Source organism: Acomys minous (assembly GCF_964271855.1).
Source record: "Acomys minous genome assembly, chromosome: 18".
Taxonomy (NCBI): Eukaryota; Metazoa; Chordata; class Mammalia; order Rodentia; family Muridae; genus Acomys; species Acomys minous.
Window position 1 is genome coordinate 40,372,467 of NC_140501.1, and position 27,937 is coordinate 40,400,403.

The 27,937-nt window shown below is 40.9% G+C and overlaps 1 protein-coding gene across 5 annotated transcripts in view; it reads right to left on the reverse strand.

Moving 5' to 3' along the window:
* ELF1 (E74 like ETS transcription factor 1) overlaps positions 1–27,937 on the reverse strand; it is a 100,817-nt gene that overhangs the window by 47,977 nt on the left and 24,903 nt on the right. Inside the window, exon 1 of one of the 5 annotated variants that reach the window (XM_084767941.1) lies at positions 15,434–15,571. The exons of the other annotated variants lie outside the window; for them this stretch is intronic. The gene's annotated coding sequence lies outside the window, so the exon portion shown is untranslated. Of the gene's footprint in view, positions 1–15,433; positions 15,572–27,937 lie in introns of those variants that run through there. 5 annotated transcript variants of the gene reach the window in all.

Consider the following 27,937-nt stretch of genomic DNA (forward strand, 5'->3'; position numbering starts at 1 on the left):
TAAAGAGACTTGCAAAATCAACTTTAAGCACTCTAAGAAAAGCAAGGCTATTTTGGAAAAAAACTATTCAAAGAGATGCATCAAGAATTAAAGACCACAAGATGAAAAAAGAGAGGCGCCACATAAGCCTTAGAAGTCAGAAGCTGTAGACCCACATGTTGTAATGGATGGAATTTTTGTGTGGTGGACCACAATTGGGCTTTCTTCTCATCTGCTTTTCAACATGTGTGAAAGCTAGACAAAGAAATGAAATCAAGCTTTACCTCTCTACTTCCCTCTCCTCTCTACCTTTCTTCTCTCTCCTCTCTCTGGGGCATCCTCTTCCCCCCTTTCCTCCTCACCCCCATGCTCATCTAATAAACTCTGTATAACATAAAAAAAAAAAAGAAATGAAATCAAGTCCATGGTTAGCAAACTACACTGCATTACCTTCCAACGGTATGACCATTATCAATCTAAAAACTTTGTAGAATTATAGGTTTTAGGGTTGAAAGAAAACCACTCAGGGGTTTTTTGAAAAGGACTGGGGCATGAAGTAATCTGACCTGTCTAAGGACACAGTCAATAAGCAACAAGGAGAGCACGAGAGGCCCAGTTTCCTCCTGCCCCTCTACCCATGCTATTGTACTCTATATAATGAATTAGGACTTCCTTCATGTTTTTATCAGCAGCGTGGTCGGGGAGATACAGCTCAGTGACAGAGTACGAGCCGCGCATGCACAAGGCCCCGAGTTCAGTCCCCACCACCATCAAATACAAGCACGTGTTGCCAAAGTACTTATCTGCAGTCCCTCCAGTGCAGCTGTTAGTTGAAATGTCTTGGGAAAATATTTTATCCACCCTCTTGATATTTGGGATCGAACATTTTATACAGAGGAAGAACTATATATTTTGCAGATTCCTCCTTTATTGCTTTAAGCCGTAATTTTACTATTACTGTCTATTCCTAAGTCTACCATATCAGTCTTACTTTACAGCCTCACTCAGTCTTAAAAGTGGGGAATTAAAAAACAAAAACAAAAACAACGTGTAAACCTTTTTATACTGCTATCTCAACTTAATAACTCATTAAGACATTTTCAGATGTTTACCGACACTGCTCATACTTCTGCAAGTGTAGTGTCACTGCCATCATTTAAATTTAACACATTTGTAAGTCTGGAACTGAAGAGATGACTCAGGGCCTAAGAGCATTTGCTCTGGACGAGGATCTGGGTTTGGCTGCCAGCACCCACATAGCAGCTCACAATTGTCTGTAACTACAGTTCCTGGGAATGCAACACCCTCTTCTGCCTTCTGTGGGCACCAAGCACACATGTGATTCACATACACCTAAGAGAACACACATAAAACATGAAATAAAATATGTAAATCTTTAAGAAGAAAACTAAATGTGAACATGTGATGGCGCATGCCTTTAATTCCAGCACTCAGGAAATAGATGGTGGCAGATCACTGTGAGTGATCAGCCTGGTCTACAAAGCCAGTCCAGGACAGCCAAGGCTACACAGAGAAACCCTGTCTCAAAAAACAAACAAAAAATCAACACAATGTAATTACCATTATGCAATTAGAACTGAATTTCTCCAAACAAGAACAATATTAATTTATTAGTGACCCATAGTAAAAGAAGAAAGAAAATTTATTTAAATTTTTAGATTTTTTTCTCTATACTTATGAGTGTTTTTCCTGACTACATGCATGTGCACCACATGCAAGCGTATTTCCTATGGAGGTCAGAGGAGGGCATCTGCTGGAACTAAAGTTACAGATGGTTGTGAGCCACGTGTTGGTGTTTGTTGAGAATCGAACTTGGGTTCTCTAGAAAGACAACAAGTGCACTTGCTCCCAATAAACCTGCATTTATATACTTAAATTATCTTGAGTTAGCTCATTTCGCCGAAGAATAATAACGTATCAAAAATACCAATCTTTTTTTAAAATTAGCCTTTAAATTTTTTTTCAAATACTCAATGGAATACAAAATCATCTCTGTGACTGGAGTTGTATCTTAGAAAAAATGGAGTAATAAAACCAAGTTTCTGTAATTGGCACCATAGCACATATATCACGAGCAGCTTGGTTGTGTTTGCTTCTTGGAGACAGTGTTTTCCGACACCGGCCAGGATGCCGCAGAGCGCAGGGTCCTTCCTACCCTTGCACTGTTTCTGAAGTGTGGGAGCTGCAGGTGAACAGCACACTTACTTCCCATGTCTTTTAAGTAGCTAGCTATTATTTTATTAATTATTAATTTAAGTTAAGTGTCTTTACATTAGGTATTATTTAATTTAGAAAGGAAAACACTAGCTATCCTTAAACTGAAGGACAGCACAGGAGAGTTGCAATCAGAACGTCATCAAAACTGCCTTGACTTTCTTATAAGTAAAACACAAATGAAGGTGCTGCATGTAAAGCCCCAAGCCAGGGTCTGGTGACGTACACACCTTAGCTTCAACCATGTTAACTTTAAAAAGCTGTCAGTCTGAGAAACCCGTCAGGCTGACTTTCTGTCCTTTTGCCTTTTTGCTGACACCCACAGGAACTGTTCCAGGACTCTGAGGGAGGCTGCAGTTACTCCCCACACCTGAAATTCCAGTTCTTTCACATACTTCTCCACTTTCCATTCCTGGCCACTCGGCTTACCTGGTGTCAGGTTCTACTCAGGCAGCCAACAGAACTCATGCCTAAGACCTGTTCCTACCTGTGGTCTCAGGATTAGGTCTTGCTACACATGTTCTGAAAACATGAAAATTTAAAACTGTAAGAGAATCAGTGAATGATGATCATAAATTTAGTCATAAAAAATTAATTCCTTTCTCAAAAAAGACTTAACTTTATCACCAAAATATTAGCGCATGCTTTATTATGCAAGTTAAAGGTCTACAGAAACTCTCTTCTGCCCAGTACCCAAAACCTGAACTCTAACAGAAAAACATCTACCCGAGAACACAAACATGTTAAAACACCCGTGTCAGTAAAACCTGTTTAGGCAACTAAACATTTTTCTCTACAACAAACAAGAATTAACTTGCAGGAAACCTGTGTTTCATTTCTGAGGCTGTTTATTCCTCTAGTTAATATTTTCATTTTGTGAAACACTGGCTCTAACACCAGGGTTTTCCTGTCTGAGGGAATAGCTAGCTGACTCCCATCACTTAGGCTTTGGCACTGACTGAGTGAGGAAAGGCAGAGATGTGCTTCACCTCCACAATCATCGCAGCCTTTGCAAGTGAGAGCCCAAGCCCAGGGTACTTTTTCAGATCCTGTCTTTAAATCACTTGGGGCTGACTCAGTCAGTAAACTGAGTTTCAGTCTCCAGAACCCACATGTATGGTGGTGCCTGTGTGGAACGCTGGTGCTGAGGAGACAAAGGAGGATGATCCTGGTGCCTGTCTGCCCGCCAGCCAGTCTAACCTAATTGAGCTCCAGGCCAACGAAAGACCCTGCCTTACACCTGGGGATCCTTAGAGCATCCTCATGACTATCAGGCATCTCAGCTTCTAAACTCAATGAAAATAAAATGCCAGCATCACCTAGAGCACAAAGAAGGCATGGGCTTAGTAGTACGAGATACACACTTAAAATACTGAGTGTTTAAAAAGTGCACAGTAACTCGATTTTCCTATTTTTAAATCTTAAAAACAAACTTCATTGATCCAAAGATTTGTGACATATATGAGCTAAATGTTTAGGGCTTTCATCTTTTAAAATATAATTTTTTAATCATTTGAATCCATTTTAGCTAAAAGCTCAGCTCCATCAACTGTGGGGGAGGGTGGGGGTCCAACGACAGGGTTAGAAACACCTGCAACAGTATAAGAGTGTGTGTGTGAGTGTGTGTGTGTGTGTGTGTGTGTGTGTGTGTGTGTGTGTGTGTGTGTTGGAAACAATCTTTCTGTGTGTAGCTCCGGAGTGCTGAGACTAAAGGTGTGCACCACTATGTAAAATAAAAGGTTCCTGGATATTCAGTAACCAAAACCAAATTGAAAATCAAATGTGTAATGAAGTGTGCAGCAGAGGTGTTTCTGGAAGCACATGGCCCCTTTGTTCAGAACACACAACATACTTACTTTGCACTGTGTACTGAACACTATGCAGACTCCACCACTATATGTTATGAACGACAATGTTTTCACTATATGCGTTTTTCTGCTTTTATAGACACATAGTTTTAACTATGGAAAACAAAGACTTTTAGTATTTTCCTACCATCATCTTTGATACCTAAGTATCAAAATGAATTCATATTGGGTTTGGTTGTCTTAGAATGTTTGATTTTTTTAAATTGCTGCTTGTGTTGATGAACTGAGTGTCATTTACAAAAATGTTCAGTGAGATCAGGGAGATTGCTCAGCAGATAAAAGAGCTGTGAAACCTGTGATGAGCTTTAATCCCTGCAAGCTAAAGGTGGATAGAAACAACTCCTGCAAAATGTCGTCACACCTCCATATGTAACATAAGCCATGGCATGCATGCACGGACACACACACACAAGTTCAGTGAATTTTATCTCGGGACTAAGAAAGAATTTCCAACAGTTTTAAAATAGCCCTAAGCATATTTGTCATTTTTTTTACCATGCGTTTATATGGAGCAGCATTCTCAGCTTTGTTAATAATAAAATCAAATATCATTCAACTCTGAAAAATGTCAAAGGTGTTTTACATTCATTCCACAGTACCAAATACTCAGCTAAGATTTAATCATTTTATGTAAAAATAAAGTAATCCTCATTAGTATGTACAAGTAATCCTCATTAGTACGTAAATATGTACAAGTAATCCTCATTAGTATATAAATGTGTTTGTCTTTAATAAATGATAAAATTAGATGTATATGAAAGAATTGTTCTATTCAATTTTTTACATTCAGAGTGTGTGTGTACATGTGTGTGTGTGCATGTTGGCATGTGCCATACACTGTACCACATATGAAACCACCAGCTTGGTTTTGTTTGTTTCTTGGGGACCATGTTTTCCTACATTGCCCAGGCTGCCTTTGACCTCGGGTCCTTCTAACCCTTTGCATCTGCTTCTGAAGTGCAGTGAACAGCTTTGCAAGACTAGATTCTCCCCTTCACCATGTGGAATGAACTCAGGTTGGTAATCTCTAATGAGAAGTAGCCATATTCAGTATGGCCAGTATCCCAAGAAGGTCTAAAGTGCATCAGTGACACTGGATAAGGTTTTCTCCAACAAGAAATATGCTTCTTTGATGTCTAACACTAATCAAAATATCTGAAGAATCTATGTTCAGAGGTACCTCAACTATTGATAAATTCAGTGGTAGGCCATTCAAGACTATTTACTGCACCAGGCGGGGTGGCGTGCATCTTTGATCTGGCACTTGGGAAGCAGAGGCAGAAGGATCTCTGTGAGTTCCAGGCAGCCCAGCTTGGTCTACAGAGCAAGTTCCAGGGTAGCCATGGCTAAACAGAGAAGCCCTGTCTTAGGGGGAAAAATTATTGAATTTACCTAAGTGCAGTCCTATGGAAAATACAGAAAATCGTGCATCTTCCTTGATCCATGAAGTTTACAGTATAATTCAGTAAATGAGATGAAGGCAGGTCCATGACAGCAGAGGCAATCAAATCTCAAGACCAGCCTGGTCTATAGAGTGAGTTCCAGGACAGCCAAGGCTACACAGAGAAACCTTGTCTCAAAAACAAAAACAAAACAACAACAACAAAATTAAAAAAAAAAAAAAACAGAAAGGGGGCGGGTGGAGGATAAAAATGACAAGGTTCTCATTTTTTCTTTTGAGACAAGGTCGCTGGTCTGGAACTTACTATGTAGACCAGGCTGGCTTCAAACTCACAGAGATCCACTTGCTTCTGTCCCCTGAGTGCTGAGATTAAAGGTATGTACTGCCATGCCCAGCCAAGATTTCTAAAAAATATGACTCTATCACGTTCTTTGTACAGGCTATTCAACTAAACATCAAAATAACCTTCATTCACTTGAATACCAGTAAAAGTGAAATATATGGACTTGTTGTTGCATCTATGATATCAACTTGAACGGCACTCAGTTATTCAATAAAGCATACCCATGACAGGCTCACATTTCTTCACCACTTAATTCAGCCTGTTATTACCAGCATCCAAGAAAGCTTTACTTCTAAGGGCACAGCTCATCAGAGGAGTGCTGAGTACTCACCTAGCAAATGCAAACGCTGGCTTTGATCCCCCAGGAAGAGAAGAGAAGAGAGACTAGTCATTTTACCTTAGAGTGATATTAGAAATGATAGTCATGGGGAAACGGTTATTCTGACCGTTATTAGAGGTATTTTCTACTTTGTGGTTTTGTTTTTCTTTCTTTTCTTTTGTTTTTGTTTGTTTGTTTGTTTGTTTTTTTTTTCTTTTTGTTTTTTTCAAGACAGGGTTTCTCTGTGTAGCCTTGGCTGTCCTGGACTCACTTTGTAGACCAGGCTGGCCTTAAACTCACAGCGGTCTGCCTGCCTCTGCCTCCTGAGTGCTGGGATTAAAGGCGTGCGCCACCATACCACCTGGTGTGGTTTTGTTTTTCTTACAAAGTTCAACTATTTGGTGTTGAGGGAGGGCCATGTGCAGCTGCGCTTGTGGAGGCTCTACCACACTCTGCCCTTGGGCTTCTCACTGAGCCAAGAGCTATGCTGGCAGGTGGAGACCTTGCTAGCTCCGTCTCTCACAGAGCTGAGGCTACATGTGCACAGGGACATCCTCCTACAATAGCTCTGCTAACCACTCCATGTATGGTCTCCACCCTGTATGGTTTTCACAGCTGGGTCTCACCTGTCTCAGACAAATTATGCAGCAGGAGGCTGGACTTGAACTCCTGATCCCCCTGTCTGTCTCCGCCTCCAGAGTGCTGGGATTACAGGCCTGCATTACTACACCCAGTGTATAGAGGGGACTAAACTCAGGGCCTCCTACATGCTAGGCAAAGATTCTACCAACTAAGCTACAACCCCAATCCTCCTTTGATTTCTCTCTCTTTTTTTATGTATATAAGTGCTTTATCTGCATGTATGCCTGCATGCCACATTATAGATGGTTGCTGGGAATTGAACTCAGGACCTCTGGAACAGCAGGCAGCACTCTTAACCACTGAGCCATCTCTCCAGGCCCTCCTTTGATCTTTTGAAAGCAGTTTTCAAGCTAGGAATGATGGCTGAGACAGGATAATTCCAAATGAGGCCAGCCTAGGAAACATTGAGTTCAAGTTTAGCCTGAGCTATATAGTAAGATCCTGTTTTGATATATAGAAAAATAAAAAAATAAATGAATGAGAATTGACTTTTTAATTATGTAAATTCTAATTTTTCCCAACCTCTATCAAATTTCAAGTTAAAAAAACTGTTAATATGCAAACTTTATAACATTCCTAGAATAGCTGTCTAAGCTAAAGCATGCTAAGTCACAGACGCACATATGACTTAGTGACAACAGAAAATACAGGTGGGCAAAAATACAGTTATTCATTTTATTCTGTGCAGAAATCAGGACTGTAAGGAGCCAAACACAGCTGAGCTCAGAAATCTAATACAACTAAACTGTCCTCAGCCACAGACCAATATACTGCTACTTTTAAGTAACACAGAAATTAATAATATCATTAAGATACTTGATTTTCACAAATGAGAGACTGGAATAGATGATATTGAGATATTCAATAAAGCAAGATGATATCTATGGCAGATTGAAAATTTCTTCGCTACTTAATTCAGCCTGCTATCACCAGCACTCAGGAAAGATTTCTTTCTAAGGACACAGCTCAGTGGAAGAGCTCTGAGTACTCACCTAGCATGTTCAAAACACTGGCTTTGATCCCCAGAGCCACAGAAAAACAGAAGGGAAGGAAACAAAGAGAATCAAAGCAGAAGAAAGTAGTACTCACTTTAACTATTTCTCACAAAAAAGCCATATGAGCAACCTACAGAAGACACATTCTAGTTTTTTTGTTGTTGTTGTTTTGTTTTTTCAAGACAGGGTTTCTCTGTGTAGCCTTGGCTGTCCTAGACTCACTTTGTAGACCAGGCTGGCCTCGAACTCACGGCGATCCACCTGCCTCTGCCTCCTGAGTGCTGGGATTAATAGCGTGAGCCACCACCACCCAGCCACACTCTAGTTCTTTAATCAGCTTGCTCATTTGACTCCAGATGGAGCTTTCAGGTGTACATATGCACCTATGCTTGTATTAGATACAACCTAGGTATTGAGTATGCAAAAATAAAAGAAATTAAGGCATGGCCTTTGTCCTTAAGTGGTCTGGTTCCTAATAAAGAAAAATTGGGAACAGATTACTAAATGTAAATAACTGTATCTACCAAATGATGGGGGAGGGGGAATAAATACTTGTGAAATGGAGAAAGTGGCATGGGACCTATTTCATTAGTGATAACTCCCATCTGGTCTTCCCAAGTTCACAGAGTGTGAGGGAGAGGGAGGCATTCTAGTAAGGAGCAAAGGTGACACCGGCATTTAAATCTAAAAACTAGGTGGGCAGCATAGTGGCAAACAAACTTTTCCAACAGGGAAATGAAACTGTCTCACCTCTTTGGTGATCTTCAGAACTTTGTGCAGGTAAGTGTAGATAAGATTTTTTTTTCCATATTGAAGACACAGTAGGAGCCAAGAAAATGTTAAAAGGCATGCAGAAGAAAATGCAGCCATCTATTCTGCCATAATAAGATCACAAAAGCACACTGTTTTTTGTTTTATTTCTTTACATTTCCCTCCATTGTTTAAAATTACATATACTTAATAAGCCTGGACGTAGTGGTGCGCACCTTTATTCTACAGAGGCAGGTGGACTTCCATGACTTTGAAGCCAGCCTGGTCTACATAGTGAGAGCCAGAGCTATGTAATAGAGACCCTGTTTCAAAAAATAAAATTAAATACCTAAATGTACTCAGTAGGCCCAATGAGGGCGCTGTGGTGCAGGGGTTGTGGTTTAGTGTTTAGTGGTCCGAATATACCTAGCACAGGAGTTTAGTTCACAGCTCTAAAGATAAAAAGCATGACTCCTAAGTAATGCCACCAAGGTTGACTTCTGGCCTACATGTACACCTCACATGCATGTAAATGCATATGAACTCTTGTGCATGCATATACAAAGTGAATAGTTCCTGAGGAAAACCACCTCTGCTTCCTAAGGAGTACCCCCAAGGTTGGCCCCTGGCCTACACACACACACACACACACACACACACACACACACACACACTAAGATATAGTTGAGCTTAGTGTAGTAGTACATGCCTATAATCTCAGCACTGAGGAGGCTAAGTCAAGAGGAACATGAGTTCAATGCCAGCATATGGACACTCTCAAAAAGCCAAACCAAAATCACAAAAGGAAACACCTTTTAAACGTGTAAAACTTGTATTTTCTTATTAAGTCCCATATCTAATCTCCTATTGCTCCCACATATCCACGCAATCCATGTAACACCAAGAAGTCTACCATACCCCTAAAATCAACAAGTACGAAACAAGCTTTCTGCTTAACTGGGCTCCCTGATGGGAAATTAAAGAAGTCACTGCACATCTGTGTCTCTGTTCCTCTCTTCGTGGTTTAACTGACAGGAAGCAGAGAGAAGATAGGGCATACAGACGTCAAGTACTTCCTGCCTTCTCTGCCACATCTTATTGTATAAATAGTTCAAGTGTCAGTATGAAAATATAGTGAAGCATGAGATCAGACACATAAAAATGAAGAGAGACAAGGAAAGCACTCTGGTGTTCAGAGCTAAGACTCGGTATGCACAGGAAAGAGCAATGCCCAAGTCCTTTGAAGTATTCCTAGGAATGAACACCAAAGATTTGGTAAAACACTGTTGCCAGGCTTGGTGGCACAGGCCTGTGGTCCCGGGTTCTCCAGAGCCTGAAGTGGACGTGCGGTGGTGGCGCACGCCTTTAATCCCAGCACTTGGGAGGCAGAGGCAGGTGGATCTCTGTGAGTTCGAGGCCAGCCTGGTCTACAGGGCAAGTTCCAGGACAGCTAGAGCTGTTACACAGAGAAACCTTGAAACAAAACAAAACAAAACACAGAAAACAGAGCCTGAAGTGGAGAGACTACTACAGAGCAAGACAAGGAAGCTCAGACAACTTAGTAAGACCCGCAAGCTCAAAGGAAAAATAAATACAAAAAGGGCTAGAGCCATTGATAAACACAAAGTACCTGTCCAGCACACAAAGGGTCCTGGGCCCAAGGAGTAGAAAAACAAAACAAGACAGAAACCACATGACTGAATAAAACAGTAGAACACGCCCTCAAACTATTATACTTGTTTTAAGAGTAACATTTGGGGGCTGGAGAGATGGCTCAGAGGTTAAGAGCACTGTCTGCTCTTCCAGAGGACCTGAGTTCAATTCCCAACAACCACATGGTGGTTCACAACCATCTATGATGTGATCTGATGCCCTCTTCTGCAGGTGTACATGAAGGCAGAGCATAATAATAAATAAATAAATTTTAAAAATAATCTAACTCAGCTTTAACTTTATCAGGCTTTAGAAAGTGCTATTCCATTCTCAGACAGTGCCCAAAATAACATTGTTCATATCATATAAGCCCACTGTGGACATCCTGTGGCTTTTTTTCTACACAGAATTTGACATACACTTACAATTTGGGTTTAAGTGAGGCTCCTAAAGTACAAAATCTTATATGACTGCTTGAATATAAAGTTTCATTTTTACCTAATATTTTCAACTTAAAGACTATAGCTCATTCTTACACAGCCATTAATGCCTTAATGTTAATTAACTCTAATTAATATTTCCAATGTAAACCTGAAGTGCTAGGCTGGAGGTATAGCTCAGTAAATAGTACACCATTTACTTAGCCTATGTAAGGCTGAGCAGTGTAGGAAGGAGACAGGGAGAGGGAAAAGGTGAGAGAGAATCAGACTCTAAGGGCTAAGGATATAGCTCGGTGGTAGAATAACTCGCCTCCAATGTCCAAGGCTCTAGGACTGATTCCCAATCATTACAAATAAATAATAAAATCTGTATGTGTGTATATATATATATGTATATATATATACATACATACATACATACACACACACATACATACATTCTTCCAACATTTTCTGACAAGCTTAAGAAAAAAATTAAATAAGCGCATTGTTCAAGGAATCTTTAAGCATCAAACGTTCTGCCTAGAGACATTAAAGCACACAAAGCCAACTATGATTCCTGGGCTTTCCTTAGGACAGAGATATTTCAGAGATGCCTCACACAAAAAGGGCTGTGACTTTTGCAGAGTACAGACACAACACACTTCTTATGGAAGCTTTAACAGATGCACTGTCTAAATGCAACAGTCTCTTTCAAACCTTCTCAAAATGCTTCTATAACTCAAACTGAAACTTATTTTTCTTGTGGCGCTGAGGATTGAAGCAGGCCACCTGCACGCTCGCAAGCAATCTACCATAGCGCTGTACCCCTGGCCTCTCTGGTCTGAAACTCTATACAGCAACACAAAGCTCTTCCAATTAAGAACACAATAATGAAGTGTGAACTGGGTGTGATGGTGCTTGCCTGTGACCCCAGGACTGGGAAGCTGAGGAAAGAAAGAGGCTGGAAAAATTCAAGGCCAGCCTGGACTAATTTGGGAGATCCTGTCTCAAAAGAGAAAGAAAAGTCAAAACAAAAGCGGGGAGGGGGCTCAGGAGACGACTCGGAGGTTGAACACACGTGCTGCTCCTCCAGAATGCTCAGGTCCATCTCAGCACCCACGTGAGGTGCCTTACAACCAGCATGACCAGCTCTAGGGCTATGGGACACCTCTTTTATAAAAAGGAGAAAGAACTTTAAAATCAAATGTAATGAGAACTGAATCTATTAGAAGATAATTTAAAGGCACATTTCACCTATTGCTACAAAGCACATAAAAATGAAAAATGGCTGCTAACTCCTTGTCTGTGAAAATTAAAGTTACTGTACAAAAGCCCTTTCCCAGTAAGGCGGGCAACTGCTTCCCTCTTCCTCGGAGCTTCCCTTGTCTCAAGGCAAAGGCTTGAGCCGGACAAGACTAGCAGACACCGACCTGATACTTTCACTTTCTTTCAAAAAGGTTGATTTCTTCATCAGGTGCCCCGAAATGCAAAAAAACACTCCATTGTAAGGTCACAACTGACATAAAGTTTAATTAAATTTCTGCCACATAATTTTATGGATATGCTATCATCTACTTATCAAATCCCTAAGTTCTGAACAATTGGGTCAGTTCCAAATGTCACAGTATATTGTAGTGATTCTCAAAAACTAGTTCTCAACCCCACAGGGGACCTGGAAACTTTCCCAGCACGCCATAGCTCAAAGTGATCCTCATTGTCAGTTAGACCTCCTCAGGGCGTGGACATGTGCAGTGTTGTTTCAAGGGCAAAGACAGCTGGAGCTTGCCGGCCTCGGTCTGAGTCAAGGCTAGACTGTCTTGTATTTTTACCAACTAGCACTGACAACTTTAAAACTTTTTTTATGTGTATGAGTGCTTTGTCTGCATGTACGCCTGTGTACTGCGTGTTTATCTAGTGGCAGCAGAGTCCAGAAGGAGTCAGATCTCTTACAGCTGGAGTTACAAACAGTTGTGAGCTGCCGAGTAGGTGCTGAGAACCAAAGCCAGGTACTCTGGAAGAGCAGCCAACGCTCCTAAATGCTGAGCCATCTCTCCAGCCCCAGCACTGACATTGTTTAAAGACAACTTCACTTAAATGACCTTGATGAATAATAATAGCTATTTATTTTCTTAAAGTTTCTATTCCTTCTGTCTTTGCGAAGTCTGCACACATCTCAATAAGAAGAGTTACGTTCTTGGAAGTGAATGAAAGATTACTCCCAAACTACAAATATTCTAGTGTCATCAACAAGAGCAAGCAAGTATACTGATACAGAAAGAGAATGCAAGGATATACTCTAGAAAAATTAACTTCATTGAGTTGATTGAAATAAGCCAATCACTACAGAAAAAGTGTGATTCTGTTTCAAGTTCAAAGATGTAAAATTACAAAATAGATTATCATAAAAGTCAGAATAGTCAATTTTTAAAGGGAAGCAAACATAGGTAATAAGACATACTATACTTGCTAACCCAGGTTAATGTGAATGGGCAAACATATTGAAATTATATTCACTTTATGCACTTTGCCATGTGCATATTTAGTATTAAAAACAAACGACCTAATTACAATACACCTTATTAAGTATCTTGATACCAAAAGTGCTCATAAATATACTTTTTTTTTAAAAAACCCTCCTTTTATAGTTTTACTATAAAATGTTACATTTTGACCATAGAGGACCATGTAATTTCTAAACCCAAAAATATCTCCTGCTAATCACGTTTAGTTATTTTTGAAACTATACCATCCAGCTTTGCACATATATATTAGTTTATGACTAAGCATCCAGAGTATAGCTGTAAAGCTAGCTTCCTAACTTGAAAGCTCCTAATTTACAGAAGACAAGATAATATATACCAGCAAAACACAAGGTTTAAAAAATGAGTATGGGGGAGCTTGAGACACTCTGGGTAGTCCTGACTGTCCTAGAACTCATAGAAACCTAGAACTACGGTCCTTGTGGTAATTTAGGAGGCAGAGAGGTAGGAGGATCAGGAGTTCAGTTATCCCACACTCTACTAGCATTTATTTGAGCCATACATGAGGCAGCAGAACAATCGCCAGTCAATAATTCTACATTTTAATTCTTATGACTTAATTTAAACTTCCTTTCAACCTTATGAAAAGAGAGCAGCAGGGCTAACTACATAATCAGTCTCCTGGGTCTCCCCGAAACCTCCCTCCCTGCCATTTTCTGTAAGCCCTACCTTTTAATCATAGTAAGAAAGTGGCAGCCAAGCATGGTAGCACATGCCTGCAATCCCAGCACTTGAAAGCTGAGGCAGACTAGAGTTCGAGGCCAGCAGCATAGCAAAACCTTATTCTCAACACAAACATCAAGAGAAAAAGACATATATATGACCAATATCTATTTATTTCAAAGGAAGCAAGCTCGCAATTTAAAGAAATCAAAATCTTCTGTTTAGTAAATACATTCTTAGTTTGCTTATTTTGATTTTTTTTCTCTTACGAATCACTAATCTTAAAAAGAAAAAGGAAAAAGGTGTCATTAGGCTTTTTGGTTTTTGTTTTTTTAGTCCAGACTTGAAGCAAATACAGCCTTTGCTTAGTCAAAAGACAACCAAACCAGCAATATGCAAACAAAGATGACGAAGGGCTCACAGCTGAACCGGCAAAATGTCTGCCTTTCTTACCTTCCTGGTAAGACCACAACACTGAGATCTGCTAATATCAAGAAGCTAGAAGCAGTGCCCTTACTGCCTTCTCTTTCCAGTCTACAGGGACTTCAGGCATCAGAGAGCCGGTTCTCACCCAACTAGCCAGAAACCATTTTGGTCAACAATAAGTAACAGCAAATTTGATTTCCAAAAGTTCTCCCTATTCATTACCTACTCTGTTTACTTTTACCCACATGTTAGTTTCATGAATGTTACAGAACTACAATGCTGCTGCACAGTGAACATACACTTACCAGCCAAATTCAACAGTTCAGTGATGACAAATAATTCAGGAAAAGACTGAGCTGCCGCCTCTTAGAAGGCTTTTAATTTTTTTAATTAAAAAAAAAAAGCAAGCATAAACACTAGCAATAGGAGGAAGGCCCACACTCTTCTGTTTTTTACACAGACTGAGACAACACATAATTCCTTCGGAAGCAGTTTCACCTCGAAAGTGGATATCCCAAGCAAGTGACCCGAGGCTTCCTTTCCCTCGAACACCGAATGAACCAGTTCAGACCAGCTTCCTCTTTTGAAAACACACTTTTGCCATGGAGTGTTTGTTCACTTCAGACAGCCTCTACTTAAGTTTTTAAACCTCGCTTTCCTTTTCAAAATAAAGTATTTTGCATAACTCATTAACTTAAAAAAAAAAGGCATAGACTGGTCTGTGAACAACACTTATGACTAAATTGGCCCAAGATTTCAGCCTTAATTAAAATGCTGTAACAAAGCCATTGTTTCTGATTTTTTTTTTCCAACATCTGAATCTCATGAGCAATACAGTTTAATAAAGGGTCATTTCTCAGCCAGCCCCACAAAGACAATTGGGTTTATTTTAATTAAAACTTGATCTAGTTTGCTTTGCACGGGTGGGGGCTCTCCTTTATCTGAAGTTAGGGGAGGGGAAGATACCAAGCACACATATAAATATACAAAATGTATCAGAGGTTAGAGCTAGGACTTTCCAGCGTTCGAATGCTTTGCTGCCTGTAGCTATAAAGTGCAATCAGACATGTGACTCATTACACGTAGTTTATCAGAGTTAAGGAATACATTCAGCTTTGTTCTGCCACAGGTTAAGAACTGGGTCTGTTTATCAGCTCAAAAATAGCTAGAAACAAACACACACAATCACAAGTTACCTTTAAACTTTGTCTTCAGGTTTCGTCCTCTGGGCTTGAAACTAAAAAGCAATCCGGCGAGTTTGCTGCTGTTAAAATGGCTCCTGTAGATTGGGGAAGTGGTGTCTGCTTCAGCTTATGACTCACACATGAAACTAAGTGTTTCTAAGGGAGGCACGCCCATGCTGCTGTGGACCCAATTACTCTGCTAGGTCAAACATGCAAATGCTCAGGTAAGAACGGGAAGGCATGGGGCAGGAGCGAGACAGAGCCACGGAGCAACATCTACCTCGTTTAAACTCTCACTAACTCATGCTAATATACTCTAAAATTAACAGTATAAAATAGAATGACAAGCTACAAGAAAGTAAAATTAACATCAAACAAATACAATTATAAAAGGAAAAAAGTGAGAGAGGATGAAAAGAAAGAATAAACTGTTTCTTCCCGCAGCAATTGACAGGTGCGTCTAACCTAGCTACTCATTAACCCTTAGATGAAGGGATATATGACTATGTAATCTGGAAAACTAGCAAACTGTAATGCCAGATGCAGACTTACAGGTTGTCTAAACAGATAAAATTCACTAGAAAATCCAAAGTTCAGTGGAAAAATAAGTGCCAATTTATGTGGCTAAAAGAACTTTTAAAGATTCATTTTAGAAAATCCAACACAGTGAAACAATTTTAAGTAGACCTGAAAGGTTGATAAATCCTCCTTGTTTAAAAGATACCAGTGCAACCATAGTTCACAAACCTATCACTTCCAAGAGGGAACCACAGCTTTACCTGTGGAACAAGACCTTCCATGTGCCAGGCTCCCTTCGCCAGACACAGGCTAACCCAATGGGTGAGCTGCTAGAGCAATGCCTTCCAGGTCACCATCTGCAAGGTATGCGAGCCACCACAACACTACCACAACTGTTTACCCTGGCCCCTCCCTGAGCATACTTTAATTTATTCGACAAAACCAGTTACTAAGATGGCCTATTTATTCTACTTCACTGAAGACTTTCTTTTTTATTAAAATAATCTCTGGGGCTTAATAACATAATTTTTAGCTATGTAAAAGAAAAGAACAAATCAATTTTCACTGCCAAATGTCCTATTTAGCTCACTTAACATACAATGAATATTCAGAAACCACAGCCGAAGGAACAAGCTTCTCTGACAATCAATGGAAGTCCACTGTTCACCAGAGAGCCCACCAACTCATTTTCCACAGCTAAAATATTTTGGGTAATATCCTTGTAAAGGTAATCTGATTTGTATAAGCTAATTAGAAACAAAAAAAATTATAAAAATTAAAGGATGATCTAAAAATAAACAAACGGCAGTCCTCATTCTTAAAATGAAAACAAAAACAAAACAAAACAAAAAACCAACAACTCGGAACAGGGGCCTGGGGAGACAGCTCGAGTGTGTGAAGTGTATTTCTCGAAAGCACAAGAGCTTGAGCGTGATACCCATCACCGTGTGACAACCTGGGCCTTGGTTGTAGCCGTAGTCAAGTGCTTGCCTAGCATGAATAATGCCCTGGAGTTCAACGCCTGCTAAAGCAGAAGAGGGGAGACAGGAAGAGCTGTGGAGCTCGCTGGCCAGCTAGCCTAGCCTACCTGTCTCAAAATCAATGTGGGTGGCTCCTGAGGAATAGCACCCTGTGTTGACCTATGTCCTCCATATGCAGCTGAGCACACACATAGGAACACAGAAAGTGCTTGGAACAGAATTTAGTAGTGACACATGCCTGTAATTCCAGCTACTTAGGCTAAGGCAAGGCAAGCCCAAATCCAGCCCAGGCTACACAGCAAATGGTTACATAGCAAAATCCTTTCTTAAAAAAAAGTAGGATGAGAGTATGGTTCAGTGGTAGAACACCCACCAGATATGTGCAATGTCCTGTGTTCAATCCACAGTACTGAAAAAAAAGTCCTTAGGGCACACCTCTTGTACAGCAAACCACATACCTAGCATGTATGAAATATAGGGTTCAACACACACACACACACACACACACACACACACACACACACTGGTTTGAAGTCATAACCATGCTGGGAGGTCAATAAATTGTGCATACATACCCGATAGGTGCATTATAATATTCTATCCCAAGGTCAGGTGCGGTGATAATCAAGCACAGTACTGTGTGCCTTTAGTCCGAGCCTCAGCTTCCTAGCATGTTTAAGAGCAGCTTAGGCTATATGACCCTGTACTGGCATTAAAGCTCAGGTCTTCCTTCATGTGTGCACAACAAGCATTTTACCAACTAAGCACTTCCCAAGCCTGCAACTATTACTTTTATACATTGTTGGTAGGTGGGCAAATTAATATAGTTATTTTAGAAGGCACTATCAATTTCACATGAAGTTAAACACAGATGTATCGTATGATCCAGTAATGCACTCCTACAGACAGAGCTTCTCAGTTTCTGAGTCAGGCTTACACTCCAGGCAAGCTGACTCTGTAGCCCAAGCTAGTCCTAAATCCATAGTATTCAACCTGCCTCAGCTCTTTTATTTTTTTAAAGATCGATATTATTATTTTCTGCATATGAGCAGCCTGCCTGCATACACGTCTATCTTACTCTGGTCAAGCTGACAAGCACCATTAGTCATTACATGTGCGCCTGGTGCCCAAGAAGAGGAAATCGGATCCCCTAGATCTGGAGTTACAGATGATTGTAAGCTACCATGTAGGTGCTGGGAATCAAACCTGGGTCCCCCGCAACAGCAACAGCTGTTGGCCACTGAGCCTACTCCCCAGCCCCTCAGCTCCTGCTGGGACAAGGGCTCACCATGGCTGGGCACTCACTATGTAGGGCATCAGATCTGCCTACCTGTTTCTGACCACTGAGATCATTTATATCTAAAAGGAGTAATGGCTGCAGCCAACAGATTGCTTTCCTGACATGCCCAGTGGGGTCCTGCTTCATCCTTAGCACCATGGTAAAAAATATCTGTGTGTGTGTGTGTGTGTGTGTGTGTGTGTGTGTGTGTGTGTGCGCACACACACACACACACACACACACACACACACACACACACACCCCTAGCTGTCCTTTGTCTCCCACCAACTACAGTCTTGCTGAAGAACAAACTCTAGCAATGAAAATGATCTTGGTTCATGATGGGGAAAGAGAAGGAACTGAGGAAGAGAAGGAACAACTCTGATTCAAGAAACAAAACACAAGGCCAGGCTAGCCAGTGGAGCCTGAGGCAAGGGAATTTCAAGTTAGAGATGAGCTAACAGAAAACTTCAGATAATGACTAAATGGTGCTTGTCCACTTGACTACAGTAAGAAATACCTCAAGGGTTAGTGAGACGCCATGGCTTTCCAGAAGCTGATCCTGAGGGGTCTGACTTGATCGATGGAGCCACCCCTCTATGTAATCAAAATATGGTGGCATTATTGGCAGGTGATAAAATGGTAGGAGGGGTGGGGCCTACCTGGAGGAAGCAGGTCACTACCTGTCTTTGAGGCTACGTTTCAGCTTGGCTTCTTCCTATTTCCCTTTCTCTGCTTCCTATTTTAAAGAAGCCTCCACTCCACATGCCTGCTGTCATCTTCTGTCCAGAAACATGGAGCCAAGCAACCATGAACTAAATCTTCTGAAATCATAGGCCAAAATAAACCTTCTCTTCCTTCAATTGTTTATGGCAAATGTTTAGACACAAAGACTCAATCACCCCATCTTAAAAAAAAAAAAAAAAAAAAAAAGCAGGTGTGGTGGCACATGTCTTTAATCCCAGCACTCCAGGAGGCAGAGGCAGGCGGATCATTGTAAGTTCAAGACCAGCCTGGTCTACAAAGTGAGTCCAAGACAGTCAAGGCTACACAGAGAACCCCTGTCTCAGGAAGAAAAAAAAGTCACACTGTTTAGCATGATATTCAAGGCTTTTGGCATCTGACTTCAATTTTTCTTCTTTTTCTGGCCCCAACTCTTCACCCCATCTCTCTACCCACATATTTCCTTCTCTTTTTCTCCCATACACACATACCAAACACACACACAAGCACACAAGCCCACATGCACACACACATATGTGTACTGAACCTTCTGGAATTTTGGAATTGTTCTTCCCCACTTCTATTCACCTTCCTTACCACTGTTTCCTGGGACTGACTGCCTCATTCTGATCAGCAGGTCTGTTTACTGAATATCTGCTAGCTTTTACTTCAAATGTCTCCTCAGCATGAAGAATTCCCTCAAAGGTCTGATTTAAAGAATAATAATTATTGTTGTTGTTGGTGTTGCTGGTATTATTATTTTCTTTTTTAATGCCTTGGCTGTCCTGGACTCACTTTGTACACCAGGCTGGCCTTGAACTCACAGAGATTTGCCTGCCTCTGTCTTCCTGAGTGCAGGGATTACAGGCATACAACTCCAAGCCCAGCCCTACTTAAAATTATTGAAAACACTTTTCATCATAAACCTGAATACCTTAGAGAGCCTCTAGCCAATCTGGTGGCTTTTCAATTCTGTTTACCACTGAAATTCTTACAAGAGCCTTGAGGAAAATATATTTAAGGTCACTCAATAAAACCTCAAACATTGATCCATTCTTGTCCAACTTTAAAAATAGCATGTCTGAATAAATTAATAAAATTTAAAAAATATTAAAAATAGCACATCTGTAATCACAACACTCAAAGACAAAGGTAGGACTGCTAAAATCAAGGCCAATCTAATACACAGTAAGTTCCAGGCCAGCTAGGGTTCAGAGACCCTGTCTCAATTTTGGTGTTTTGCTTTGTTTTGTTTTTCAAGACAGGGTTTCTCTGTATAGCCTTGGCTGTCCTGGGCTCCCTTTGTAGACCAGGTTGGCCTCGAACTCACAGAGATCTGACTGCCTCTGCCTCCCAGAGTGCTGGAATTAAAGGCATCCAGCACCATGCCTGGCTCCCTGTCTCAATTTTGAAAAGTTGGGTCTACACACAGAAATTGCTTTCTCAATGTTACCAACTCAACGCTAATCACGGATTGTAGGTACTCTTAATCATCCACCAGTTATGAATGTTCCCTGAGCACTGCCTTTGTGTCAGACACAGCAACTAAAACAAGATGACAATTGACATCTGGCTCTTTAGCACCTATGGTCTTGGGAAACAATAATCATTATGGTTAACTTAACCAAGTGGTGACTCCTACTGCAGCTGTCATCCAGATGTAGTTTCACTGCCTGAGCAAATTAATATATATGGCACCTGAGAAGGAGCTTCTGATTTAGCATATACTTTATTCTTCATGCATATCCATAAATGAACCAGAAAGTTCAGCGATATGCATTCACTATCCTGCTTGGGATACATCAGTTTTCCAGCCCTATGTCACAACAGCTAGTGTACTTGTTGAAGACCAAGAGATACAGAACAGGCAGCAGTGGATTGTTATTAGTGCCAGCTAGACTAGGACATGACCAGTTACAGAAACTCCTATTTTGTTCAAAATATATTTGTATAAAAAATAAACACATAGACCTTATAAAACACAATTTTGACTACTTCTGGTGTTTTGCTGGGGGAAAAGTTCTGTATAGAGAATATTAAAATGCAAATTTCTTCCTATAAAATATTAATCCTTGAAAGGAACCAAACAGAAATGATAGTTGTCAGAAAACATATTAAAAATGCATACAATAAAAAAATTTTAAAAATAATAAAATAAACACATACATACATACTCAGGGAGGCAGAGGCAGGTGGATCTCTGTGAGTTTGAGGCCAGCCTGGTCTGCAAAGCCAGTCCAGGACAGCCAAGGCTACACAGAGAAACCCTGTCTTGAAAACATATGTACACATACATACATGCATGTTCACACGTACATATTAAGTAAATATCTATCCTCTTAGGCCTTCATCACTTAACACAAGATGTACTGACTCTATGTCAGTACCAAAATATTGTTAATTCTCCATCATAATTTAAGTTTTGGAATATTAGAAAAGTAAAAACAAAAAGTAATACATTTTGAGGAACATTAGCATATATTCCAGGAACATGTGCATGACATAAAGCTACAGATAATGATATTCTTGGGACAGCCCATCATTTAGAGGTGGGAGAAATGATGAAGAGTAGACAAGGAAGACTGAGAAGGAATGCAGAGAAACAAAAGAGGAAAACAAGACCTATGCTATCAGCATGGCGTCCACATAAAGGTGTTCCAAGAAGAGGGAGCTGAGTGAGCCCCAAACACTGATCACAGGCCAAGGAAGATGAGCTATGAAGAAAAACATCAACATGGTTTTAGCAACATGGGGATCATTATTAATTTTGAAAAAAGTTAAGGGAGGTGTGCGGAGAGACGGCTCAATGATAGGAGTGCTTGCTACTCTTAAGAGAAGCCAGTTGGTTTTCCAGCATTGTCATGACAGCTCATAGCCATGTTACTCCAGTTCCATGAGACGCATGCACATGCGATACATACATACATGTGGGCAGAAAAAGCTACACATTAAAATAAATGTTCTTAAAACAAAGGTTTTATGTGTGGTAGAGTCTATTTTATACATATTTTCTCCTGATTGAAATATTCCCTCCTTGCTCAACCATGTTCATAGCAGCCTTATTCATAATAGCCAGAACATGGAAACAGCCTAAGTGTCCATCAGTAGAAGAATGGATAAAGAAACTGTGGTACATATACACTATGGAATACTATTCAGCTATTAAAAACAAGGAATTCCCGAAATTTGTGGATAAATGGATTGAGCTAGAAATGATCATAATGAGTGAGTTAACCCAGAAGCAGAAAGACTCAAATGGTATATACTCACTTATATCTGCATACTAGCCCAAGGGGCATGTCCCACGAAAGCCTTCACTTACCAGGAAACTGAGACAGAGGGGAGGACATTCTAGAGGGGCTCTAGATGAGAGAAGCATGGGAGAATGGCAAAGTAGAAGGATCCAGAGGGTCCTAGAAGCCTACAAGTAGAACATTATGATAGGCAGATTTGGGCCCAGGGGTCCCGCTCAAACTAAGGCACCAGCCAAGGACAATACAGGCGGTAAACCTTAAACCCCTACCCAGATCTAGACAATGGACAGAACACTCTCCATAGTAGAGTGGAGAGTGGGATATTACTTTCTCACATACTCTGGTGCCTCACCTTTGACCATGTCCCCTGGAGGGGGAGACCTGGTGGCACTCAGAGGAAGGACAGCAGGTTACCAAGAAGAGACTTGATACCCTATAAACATATACAGGGGGAGGTAATCCCCCTCAGGAACAGTCATAGGGGAGGGGAATAAGGGGAAAATGGGAGAGAGGGAAGAATGGGAGGATACAAGGGATGGGATAACCATTGAGATGTAACAAGAATAAATTAATAAAGTAAAAAAAAAATCCAAATCCAAGAAAAAAAAAAAGAAAAAAGAAATATGCCCTCCTTGAGACAGAAGGGACCTCATAAAATTCCTAAGAATCTCGAAAAGCACAGGAAGCTCATAAAAAGTACAAGTGCCTGAGTCCTACTACCTGAAGTCAATGGACACTGCTGAGAAGGGGGAGACCCTTTCGTGGTATGGCTTCCAATGAGATTCGGGTGCTGTAGCTCGCTTACATCCTTGTAGGGCAGGAGCTGTCTCGGTGACTCAGCTGCTGAAGGCTCATCCGTGCTCCTATAACCCCATAAACTCACTGGTTCACTGTGCCAAATTGGGTGATAGTTTCTTTATTCTATCTCTGTACTCTCTAGTCAGAATAAACAAAAACAAACTGCTCAGCAAGTCACACAACCAAGTTCTAAAAAGAGTAGCAGACAGACTGAGAGGTTAGAGCAAAGGCTGGGGGCATTTGCAGCTCTTGCACAGGGCCTAGGTTTGATTCCCAGCACCCATATGCTGGCTCACAACTATCCAAACTCTGCAGGCACCAGGTCCACCGGTGGTACACTTAGACACATGCAAGCAAAACATTTGTACACACAAAATTAAAATTAATTTTTAAAAATATGGTTATTTTGTTATGATTATGGGACTGTAAAGGGTACCCTTTAAACAAAACTGCTTTGCTACTGCTAAGAACTTTGCATGCAGTAACTTTATGCTATCCTCCTGCCTCATCCTCACCAGTGCTATCAACCTTTATTTTGCACATGTATTTATTTGTACGTGGATACTCAGATACCACACGCACATGTAGAGGTCAGTGTGTGGGTGGTTTAGAGAAAACTGAAGTTCTCTGGCTTGAGGGCATGAGCCTTTTCCTGCTGTGTCACCTCTCTGGGCCAGCCATTTTTCTTTTTTGAGACAGGCTCCCACTAAACCTGAAGATAATCAGCTCAGCTAGGCTTGCTGGCCAATCTGTCTCCTCCCCTCCAACTTCCTTTGAGGGCTGGAATTACAAACATGCCAGGCGATGAGCTTTTCATTTGGGTGCTGGGGATCCAAACACAGGTCATCAGGCTTACACTGCAGGCACTATACCAAGCCAGCAGTTTCCCACGGCCCACTCTTTTCTTCTTCTGCTGCTGCTGCTGCTTTTTTTTTTTTTAAGATTTATGTATTTATTTAGTATATGGTGTTTTGCCTCCATGTTAGGCCTGCAGGCCATAAGAAGGTACCAGATCTCATTATAGATGGTTGTGAGCCACCATGTGGTTGCTGGGAATTGAACTCATGACCTTTGGAAGGGCAGGCAGTGCTCTTAACCTCTGAGCCATCTCCCCAGCCTTTTCTTTTCTTCTTGATGTTTTGCAGTACTAGAAACTGAACCCAGGGTCTTGCACATGGTAAACAAGCTCTCTACTGGAGAGCTAAATCCCAGCCCCATTTTCGGTTTTTTTAAATCCTAGAACAGTATGGAGAGCTGGTGACTTTTGAGAGTCACTTCAAGTTCTGACTTTGGATTCTGTACCTTTCTATATCCTCAGATTGGTGTTTGCAGAAGAACAAAAGTCATATTGAGGACACATGTAAAAAGGTCTCCACAAGATGGCTCAGCGGGTAAAGGCTCCTACAAAGCCTGACCACCTGTCCAGGTACCCATGAGGTCTGAGGAAAGACAAGTCCTACAGCTGCCCCGATAGCCACAGGAATGCTGGGACCCACTTGTGAGCCGCACGAATACACATCTATTCACTCTTCTTTTTAATTCTTTCTCACGCTCGTTCACTGTGTGTGCAGCTGTACGTGCAGGCGATCTGGACTCAGATTCTCACAACTGCACAGCAAGTGCTTCTAACTTCTGAGTCACTTCCCAGCTCTTTTTCCACAAAAATTTGATAACTGGCAGAAAGCTATTCATAAAATTACTGGTCAGTAATGTGAATTTTATAAAAATCTTCAAAAATGCAATTATGGTGATTACATTTTACTAATAATTTTTTTATTTATTCAGAATGTTTTAAGAGTAGGAGTGTTTGCGTGTATACTACATGTGTACTTGGTGTCCACGGGAGATCAGAAGAGGGCATTGTGTCCCTTGGAACCAGAGTGACAGTCAGTTGTGAGCTGTCATGTGGGTGGTGGGACCCAAGCCCTAGTCCTCTGCAAGAGTAGAAAATGAAAAGGTGCCTCAGAGGTTAAGCGCACTGACATGCTCTTCCAGAGGTCCTGAGTTCAATTCCCAGCAACCACATGCTGGCTAATGACCATCTAAAATGTGATCTGATGCCCTCTTCTGGCCTGCAGGTGTACATCTCTTGTAGTCCTGGCTATCTTGGACTCCTTCTGTAGACCTGGCTGGTCTCGAACTCAAAGAGATCCGCCTGCCTCTATCTCCCAAGTGCTGGGATTAAAGGTGTGCGCCACCACCATCCAGCTTAGAAAATGTTCTTAACCACTGAGCAATATCTCCAATCTCTATTAAAATATGTATTTTTTTAAATTTGTACTCTTAGCTCAGTGTTACAGAATTTGTTTCATCATGTGTGAGGGCCTGTGTTCAGTCCTCTGCATTGCAAAACAAATTAGCATTAAAATAAAAATTATTATTGGTCTCGAATATCCTTTTATCTTATGACAAGATATTTAAGCAAACAGGCTTTTAAGCTCTTTTTTAAAAAAGAAATATTTCACACCAAAATTTGTTTTATTTCCTTTTTAAATGTTTCTGTTTCTTTTTTTAAATTAGGGTCTCACATACTACATAGCTCAGGCTAGCCTTGAGCTCTTACAGCTGACTGTATCAGCTTTAAGGGCACTGGGATTTTAGGAGTTTGTAATGTGCCTGGAAAAATCTACGTCTTTAAAAACAAAAATCAAGACAACTACCTCTGTCACAATTAAATTTACAGCAGTGTAGAAGTTAGACCTCTTATTTTAAGCCTGTCTAATTTCAACTATTGCTACTTTTGTTTGGTATTTATTATTTGTCTATAAAACAAAGATTCTGTTTAGAAGCCATTAAGGAGAAGAGGTACCCTGGCCTTAATTTTCACACAGGTGCACTCTATGCTAATTCACAGTCATGGTTTGTTTTGATTTAGGCCTCAATCCCAGAAGGGTTGGGTCTTTAAGCCCAAAACCTAACAACATGAAAACAATTGCCTGTAACTGTTAGCTTTGTTCTTTGATAAAAAAAAAAAAAAGACAAGCAAAATATAACCAAAACAACAGGGGAAATCTTAGGCCTTTATCTTTTCTTCTTAAGAAAACAGAGAAGCCTAAGGTGGCACTGTGGGCACCAGATCCTAGGCCTGGAGGTCTGAGAAGGAAAACAGGTTTCTTTAGTGCATTACAAAGAGCGGCAGGGGAGCCGGAAGGAGCGTTCACCGGCCACAGTTCAGGCTACTGTAAAGGGAAGACGCTTTGGTAGGCAAGAGTACTTATGGTGCAAGCCTGAGGGCACAGCTCAGACACCAGCACAAACATAAAAGAGACTGGGCCTCTCACACCTATGGCCCAGCACAGCAAAGGGAAGACAGGAGAGCCCCTGGGGCTTACTGGCCAGCCAGTCTAGCCTGAAACACATGAGAAACCTTGCCTGGAGGGAATATCCCTTTTGTGGAAAGGAACAGAGAACACCTGACTCCTCTGGTCTCTACACCTGAAGGCACACATACATACACAGAGAAAACACAACACAAAGGAATTAAGAAGCTAACACTAACCATTTGCCTGGTAGCCTAATGGTTAAAGACATGACTTTAGACCAGATGACCACAATGTGAGCCCCAGCTGTGCTATTAACTAGTTGTTGAATCTAGGCCTACTTAAACTCTAAGCCTCTGTTCTAACTTCTCTAAAAGGGGCAGATACCATCCCTATTTCACAAAATACTTCACTTAAACCCCTTATGATGGTGCCAAGGCACACATGTTCTCGTATACTTAACAAAAAGGATAAAACAGTGGTGTATAATCCAACCTCAGCAACAAAAAGGAATTATCATTATACACAACTTAGATGATGCTTAGAAGCACTGTACTAAGAGAAACCAGTATTAAAAAGCCATATACAGAGCTGGGAGTGGTGGCACACCCCTTTAACCCCAGCACTCAAGAGGCAGAGGCAGGTGGATCACTGTGAGTTTGAGGCCAGCTGGGTCTACAAGTTCCAGGACAGCCAAGGCTACACAGAGAAACCCTGTCTGGGGGGGGGGGGGAAGCCATATATAGTATGCGTACATTTATATGACATTTCTTGAGGAAAAATTAACTGACTAAGAACAACAGCAACAACAGATCAGTCATTGCTGGATGAGTAATGCAGCCACACAGAGCATAAGGAGCCAGCATACAACCCAAAGTCACTGGCTTAACCCACGCTGACCAGACAGGATCTGGAAAGGGATGAAGAAGGTTCTACTGTAATTTACATAAATTAACCCATGCCTGTTTCTAACATTTATGTCCACAACTTTTAAAATTCTATCAATATCTTATTTCTCAATTCAGGAATAATGTATATTTAAAGAATTCTCATAGATTCTACTATCTATTAAATTGATTCCCACTAAAAACAAAAAGAGGTGCCAGGCATGGCGATGTACACTTTAATCCCAGCAGAGACAGGCATTTCTTTGTGGGTCCCAGGCCAGCCTGGTGTACGCAATAAGTTCCAGATCTATGCAGTGAGACCTGGTCTCAAAAACAACCCAAATAAAGAAAACAAACAAACAACCAAAACCAAACCAAACGAACCAAGCTAAGCTATGTCAGGGGCTACCCATAGAGCTTAGTGAGTTTGATTTTCAAATTTAAAACCAACTAACAAAAACTATTTGTTGTGGCTGGGGGGATGGGTCAGTGGTTAAGAGCACTGGCTGCTCTTCCAGAGGACCCAGGTTCGATTTCCTAGCACCAACATGGCAGCTCACAACTGTCTCTTAACTGCAGACATACATGCAGGCAAAACACCCATACACATACGATCATAAAATAATCAAAAAACCTTTTTATCAGTACCTGCTGAAGAAATTCCAACACATACCTTTCCATCTTGACTTTGGCCTACCGTATTACAACCTCATCTTTAGTCAAATACAATCTAGGTTTTCTGAACATATCAGCTGAGAACACATTAGGTTTTGTCACACTCTACCTTTCTTTAACTATTCTCACTTAATAAATCTG